This window comes from Callithrix jacchus, chromosome 10, assembly GCF_049354715.1.
Source record: "Callithrix jacchus isolate 240 chromosome 10, calJac240_pri, whole genome shotgun sequence".
Lineage (NCBI taxonomy): Eukaryota > Metazoa > Chordata > Mammalia > Primates > Cebidae > Callithrix > Callithrix jacchus.
The window spans coordinates 97,393,453-97,400,000 of NC_133511.1; positions in this window are offsets into that span (position 1 = coordinate 97,393,453).

Consider the following 6,548-nt stretch of genomic DNA (forward strand, 5'->3'; position numbering starts at 1 on the left):
ATCTTCAAAGAGCTACACCTAGCTCTGCTTCTGACCGTGTGACCTTGAGTAAGACACTTAGCATCTCAGAACCTCAATCTGCTCACAGCTAAAATGAAGGTTGCAAAAGATTTCTATCTCAAATATTTCTCACAGAATTTTTGGGAAGATAAAATGTAAAGTAATGCAAGGGGTTGCAAATCTCAATAAAGATATTATCTTTATTTGATCTGATTTTCATTTTTTTCTTTCTCCCTAGTCTGCCCACTGGACAATGCTAATATTTGATAACTTAAGTCTACACTTAACTTCATCATATAGTACTTACTCCAATTCAACCTGTATAGCTATTAGTTACACCTGCCCACTTCCAAAACAGATTTGGGGTAGCTTATAATAAAAGCCCCAATAGAACAGAAAAATAAAAAAAGGAATGCAAGGAAAAGAATCAAGAAAGGAAGGTGAGGAATCATTGTCTCAGAAAATCCAAATGAAGAGCTCCTCTAACTGAGCTCAAAGACTTAGTTCTGAGCTTCCTGTCAACCAAAGCAAAAAGGGGAACTTATTTTAAAAGTTAATATCATGCTAAGTATTATGTCCTGCTCTGTGTAAGTTACAAAAATAAATAAGACATGGCTCCTGCTCTTATTTCAAAGAGTTTGAAAACTAGTAAGAAAAAAAATCTGCCAGTGGAAATAGTAATACAGGCATTATTAGATGCACTACAAGTATTGTTAATTACCATCTAGAGAAAAATCCATGGGGTTAATGAGGGGAGAGAGATTAATTCTAGCTTTGCAAAGGTTTCTGGGAAGAAATAGTATTTGAAGTGGGCCCTAGGTGGGGTGGGAATCTAATTGGGATTGTGGAGGGGCATTCTGGCATGAGCAAGCATGTGTGCACACACACATTCATGTGTGCATATTAGGGAGAACAGGAGCTAAGATTGGTGAAAAGGTTTGAGGTGACTTATGACAACCCCTGAATGTCATGCTCAGGAATTTGAACTTTATTTTGTAGGAAACAAGAAGTAACTGAGAGCGTTTCAGTAGGAAAGTGACATGATCATAGTTGTTCACCAAATAATATATTTTTGGTGGTGTTTCCCCCCCAGAGATCAAAATTGAAAGTGCGGTTCTGCTGTGAGCTAATATATTTCCATCAGAAACTTATCCTTCTCCTGTGCCATTCTGTGTTCACTTGACAATTTTTCATTACATTGATTCTAAGTCAGTTATTCCCAGAGAAAAGACAGAAATTCATCATCTTTCCCTTTATGAGTTCCTCCTCTGTCATCAAACACATCAGCAGGCATGAGTTTTATCATAATTCAATTCCTGCCTTCCACCCACCTTAATTACATGCATTTCTACTTAATAATAATTCACTGGAGTATTCAAGAAGATCAAGAAGTTAAACTTCTCTTGGCTTGGCAACTCTCTTGGGATATTTCCTACAGCAATGCACAGGACAGGAAACTCATGAGCAAGGTTTTGTGGCCTCAAAGCCTCGGCATTTCTCCACTTGGGGAAACCACGGAATTCAGCATTGGAGGAGGCTTTAGGAATCCGTGCTTGGGATACAGCAACCAGAAGAAGCACTGATGATGGTTTTTTGCCCGCGACCAGCACCAAGAAATTGCTCTCCCTTGCCCAAGATAATAACCTTGATATCAGTCATTGCCAATAAAGAACAAGTGAGTTGAAATGTGTTGGTAACGCGGGATCAGAGTCCTAGTGACCTGGTAAAATTCAAGTTTGCTCATTTTTCCCATGAATACTTAATGAAATGTATTACGTGAACAGCCATCTGATCAAGAGTTAGATAAATGTCTCGAAAGGTCTTCCCTGATTTCTCCCAGCTGAGTTGGATGCCCACCCCACTTCCTCTGTGCTCTCTTATGATGTTTTGTGCATACCACTATTGTTATGTGACCCACACACTGTTATCTAACGTTTGGGTACTTTGATGTACACCATAAATATTGCATATATTATTTCATTGTCTCCCTAATGACCCTGTGAGATAGATATTGTCATTATCCCTGTTTTAATGATGAGGAAACTGAAGCAAGGCATGGTTAAGTGACTTTTCCAAAGTCATACAGCCAACAAGTGCTGGAAGTAGCTTGCTCTGCAGTTCTTTGCTACAATGTTATCATTATTTGTTTCTGTGTCTATGACTCTCCACTTTCTCCTGGCTCTGCTTCCAACATGGGGGCAGGAGAGGAGATTCCCTCCTGTGCATTGGTTTTCACTCCTTCTTGTATCCCCATTGCCCAGCATAGCACATAGCAAATGGCAGGTGCTCAACCAATGAAAGGAAGCTACATGGATGAAAACGTGAGAAAGTCAAGTGGTAAGTCTTCCTCCAGGGACTCACTGGTTTGTATGGATTCTGTATTTTAATTCTGGTTGAAGACCTGTCACATTTTTAGGGAGGAAGCAGAGGGGTCCCTAGACTGCATTCCTCCTAACTGGGAAATTCCCCCACAGACATCTTCCCTGTCGGTCAGGTGATCCAGATGTGACACAATTTTCTAAACTATAATGCAAAGAAAAGTTGAAAAAGAAACAGTTTTCAAAAATACTTTTCTCTAAGCTTCCCCCAAATACATGTTATCCCCAGCCAGATTTGACACATGCAGTTTTATTTGTTAAATAAAAAGGACCCATTTCTGAAACCACGTGTCCAAGTCTTTGCACGAGTGAGGATGCCTCCTTGTCTCCAGCCACACTGTCCTATGCTGGCCTCCCCATGGCACAGCAGGGGCCCAGTCCTCGGATCTGGCCTTTGGCAGGACCCTCACTCCTGTGGGTAAATCCAAAAAAAATTATGGCCAGAATTTCCTTCCTATTTTGTCTGGAGTTTCTTTCCAAGTTTCTTACCTTAAACTGGGGGCCAGGGACCAGATGTAATCCCGAGGCATGTATCAGGCTGAGGCTCCAAGGAGACATCTGACCTCAGAGGACAAATGGCTTCTTCCATGTGAGATACAGGAAATATAACAGCTGAAGAATGACCTGTTTTCCAAAGAAGTTCATGGTAAATGACACTGAGAGTCTCAGAAGTTCAGTCAGAACCAAGGGAGCTGGACAGTGCTTTGATCCCCACCGCGTGTTCCCAAGATGCCAGGGGCTTTCCTGGCAGAGGGCAGTGCCCTTCAGTGTATTGCTTCATTGTTTCTGTGTGATAGCAGAAAACCCAACGTGGTAGTTTCAATGATGACAGCAGAATTCCTCCCAGGAAGAGGGAGGCAGGTAGGCTTTGAGGACGAAGTCCCCTGGGCACAGCAGGAGTATGTGGGAAGGAGGACAAAGAGCGGACTAAGTGTTCAATCCAGCAACAAACAGGAAGCTGGGAGCTGGGAGGAGATGGAATAAAGAAAAGGAGGCTGTCATCAACACAGCAGTGGAAGTGAGCTCTTCTCCAAGAACTTTGCAGTAGTGAGAACACATGAAGTACTTTATTTTTCTTTCCTTTTCTCCTTCTCCTTTTTTTGTTTGTTTTGGAGGCAGGTCTCACAACCATAGCTCACTGCAACCTTGACCTCATAGGCTCAATGGATCCTTCCACCAGACCCTCCCTAGTAGCTTGGACCACAGATGTGTGCCACCATACTGGGTTAATTTTTGTAGAAACAGGGTTTTGCCATATTGCCTGCACTGGTCTCAAACTCTTGGGCTCAGCCTCCAAAATGCTGGAATTACAGGCATGAGCCACCACACTCAGCCAAGAAATGCTTTTAAGAATAATGTCGGAGAGATCCAAGATGGCTGACCACTAGCAGCTCAGGCTTGTAGCTCCCAGTGAAAGCACAGAGAACGAGAGGATGCCACACTTTCAGACGAATTTTCACTGCTGAAGGACCAGGAGATTCCCATCGGAGGAACCCCACCGGTTGCCAGCGCAACTCTTGCAGCTGGTGCTGTGGTTTTGCCGGTGCCCCGGCACAGCGGTTCTTGGTGCAGAGTAAATGGGACTGGTTCCCCTTTTGACCAATGTTTGGAGCTGATTGAAGAAGGGATTCAGGAGGGAAGCCAGACGGGAGACTCCTGGACAGAAAAGCACCAAGAATCTTGATGCCGCTGTTTTAACAGGTGCAGTGGGTTGCTCAGATTTTGGCCCTGGGAATTAACAAGTTGGGTGTCCACTAAGAGACCTCATTTGAAAGCTGGTAATTACAAAGATGACAGGTGGATAAATTTACGACGGGAAGAAACCAGCGTAAAAAGGCTGAGAATACTCAAAATCAGAATGCCTCTCCCTCTACAGAGGATCACAGTTCTTCATCAACAGGGAAACAAGGCCCGATAGAGAACGAGTGCATTCCATTAACAGAATCAGGCTTCAGAAGGTGGATAATAAGAAACTTCTGTGAGTTAAAAGAACATGTTCTAGCCCAATGTAAAGAAACTAAGAACTTTGAAAAAAGATTTGATGAAATCCTAACGAGAATAGACAATTTAGAGAGGAATATAAGTGAATTAATGGAACTGAAGAATACTATACGAGAACTCCGAGAAGTATGCACAGGTTTTAACACTCAAATTGATCAAGCAGAAGAAAGGATATCAGAGGTCGAAGACCAACTTAATGAAATGAAACGAGAAGACAAGATTAGAGAAGAAAATGTAAAAAGGAATGAGCAAAGTCTCCAAGAAATATGAGACTATGTGAAAAGACCTAATTTACATTTGATAGGTGTACCTGAATGTCATGAAGAGAATGAATCCAAGCTGGAAAATATTCTTCAGGATATTACTCAGGAAAACTTTCCTAACCTAGTAAGGTGGGACAATACTCATCTCCAGGTAATACAGAGAACACCACAAAGATATTCCTCAAGTAGAGCAACCCCAAGACACATAATTGTTAGATTCACCAGGGTTGAAACAAGGGAGAAAATTCTAAGGGCAGCCAGAGAGAAAGGTCAGGTTACCCATAAAGGGAAGCCTATCAGATTCACAGCAGATCTCTCAGCAGAAACCCTACAAGCTAGAAGAGAGTGGGGGTTAATATTCAATATCCTCAAAGAAAAGAATTTTCAACCCAGAATCTCATATCCAGGCAAACTAAGCTTTATAAATGAAGGAAAAATAAAATTATTCATGAATAAGCAAGCACTCAGAGATTTCATCACTACCAGGCCTGCTTTACAAGAGCTTCTGAAAGAAGCACTACACACAGAGAGGAACAACCAGTATCAGTCATTCCAAAAACTTACCAAAAGATAAAGAGTATCTCCATAATGAAGTAGTTATATCAACTAATGGGCAAAATAGCCAGCTAGCATTAAATAACAATATTAAACTCACAAATATCAATATTAATCCTGAATTTAAATGGATTAAACACCCCAATCAAAGACACAGACATGCAAACTGAATAAAAAGTCAAAACACATTGGCACTCTGTATCCAGATCCATCTCATAAGCAAGGACACACAAAGACTCAAAACAAAGGGTTGGAGGAAGACTCACCAATCAAATGGAGAGGAAAGAAAAACAAAACAAACAAACACACAAAAAAACAGGAGTTGTAACTTTCATCTCTGACAAAATAGACTACAATAGTAACCAAGACTAAAAGAAACAAAGAAGGACATTACATAATGATAAAAAGATCAATGCAACAACAGGAGTCAATGATCATAAATATATATGCACCCAATATAGGGGCATCCAGATATATAAAACAAGTTTTCAATGACTTATAAAGAGACTTGGACTCCCACACTAATAGCCGGAGACTTTGACACCACATTGTTAATATTCGCTGGATCAACGAGATAGAAAATTAACAGAGACATTTATGATTTGAACTCAGACCTGGAACAAGTAAACTCAGTGAATATTTATAGAATTCCCAGGTCCACAGAACATATATATATATATTTTAGTATCACATTACACCTATTTTGAAAGTGACCACATAAATGGAAGCAAATCACTCTTCAGCACTTGCACAGCATTTCACAGATTTAAACGAAATATTGTTTGGCTGTTTGTTTGTTATTTTCTTTCCTTATTCCTTCCTGTCTCTGCTGTTAAGCACAATCATCAGCATAAAAGAGGTTTTTAATACCTATTTCTAGATTGCATTCCAGCCTGGGCAATAGAGCAAGACTCCTGTTCTCTCTTCCCCTTTTCTCTTTCTCTTTCTTTCTTTAAAAGAAAAAAAACAAACTAAGATCATGAAAAAACATCACATGATCTAGCCTCATAGTAATTCTCCCTTTTTGGAAACCCAGGATTCAGTGTGGGCTCTGCCCTGAGCTCAGAGATCCAGTTAGAAGATAGGTAGTCCCTATCTGAGTGAAATTGGTCTCCTTATACAGTCCTATGGTAGATTTTTACATTTCATGTTTGATTTGCACCCGCCTTTAATCTCCCTCTAGCACACCAGATTTTTTATCTTCACACCACGTGATAAAAACTTTGCTATTTGATTTTCACCTCAATTGTTTCCTTTAATAGGCAAACTTAAGGCTCTTTAGCTGACAACTGCCTAGGGTTCTGAAACAGGTTATAAAGAATCTGAAAATCTAAGACAAAGAATGAAACGT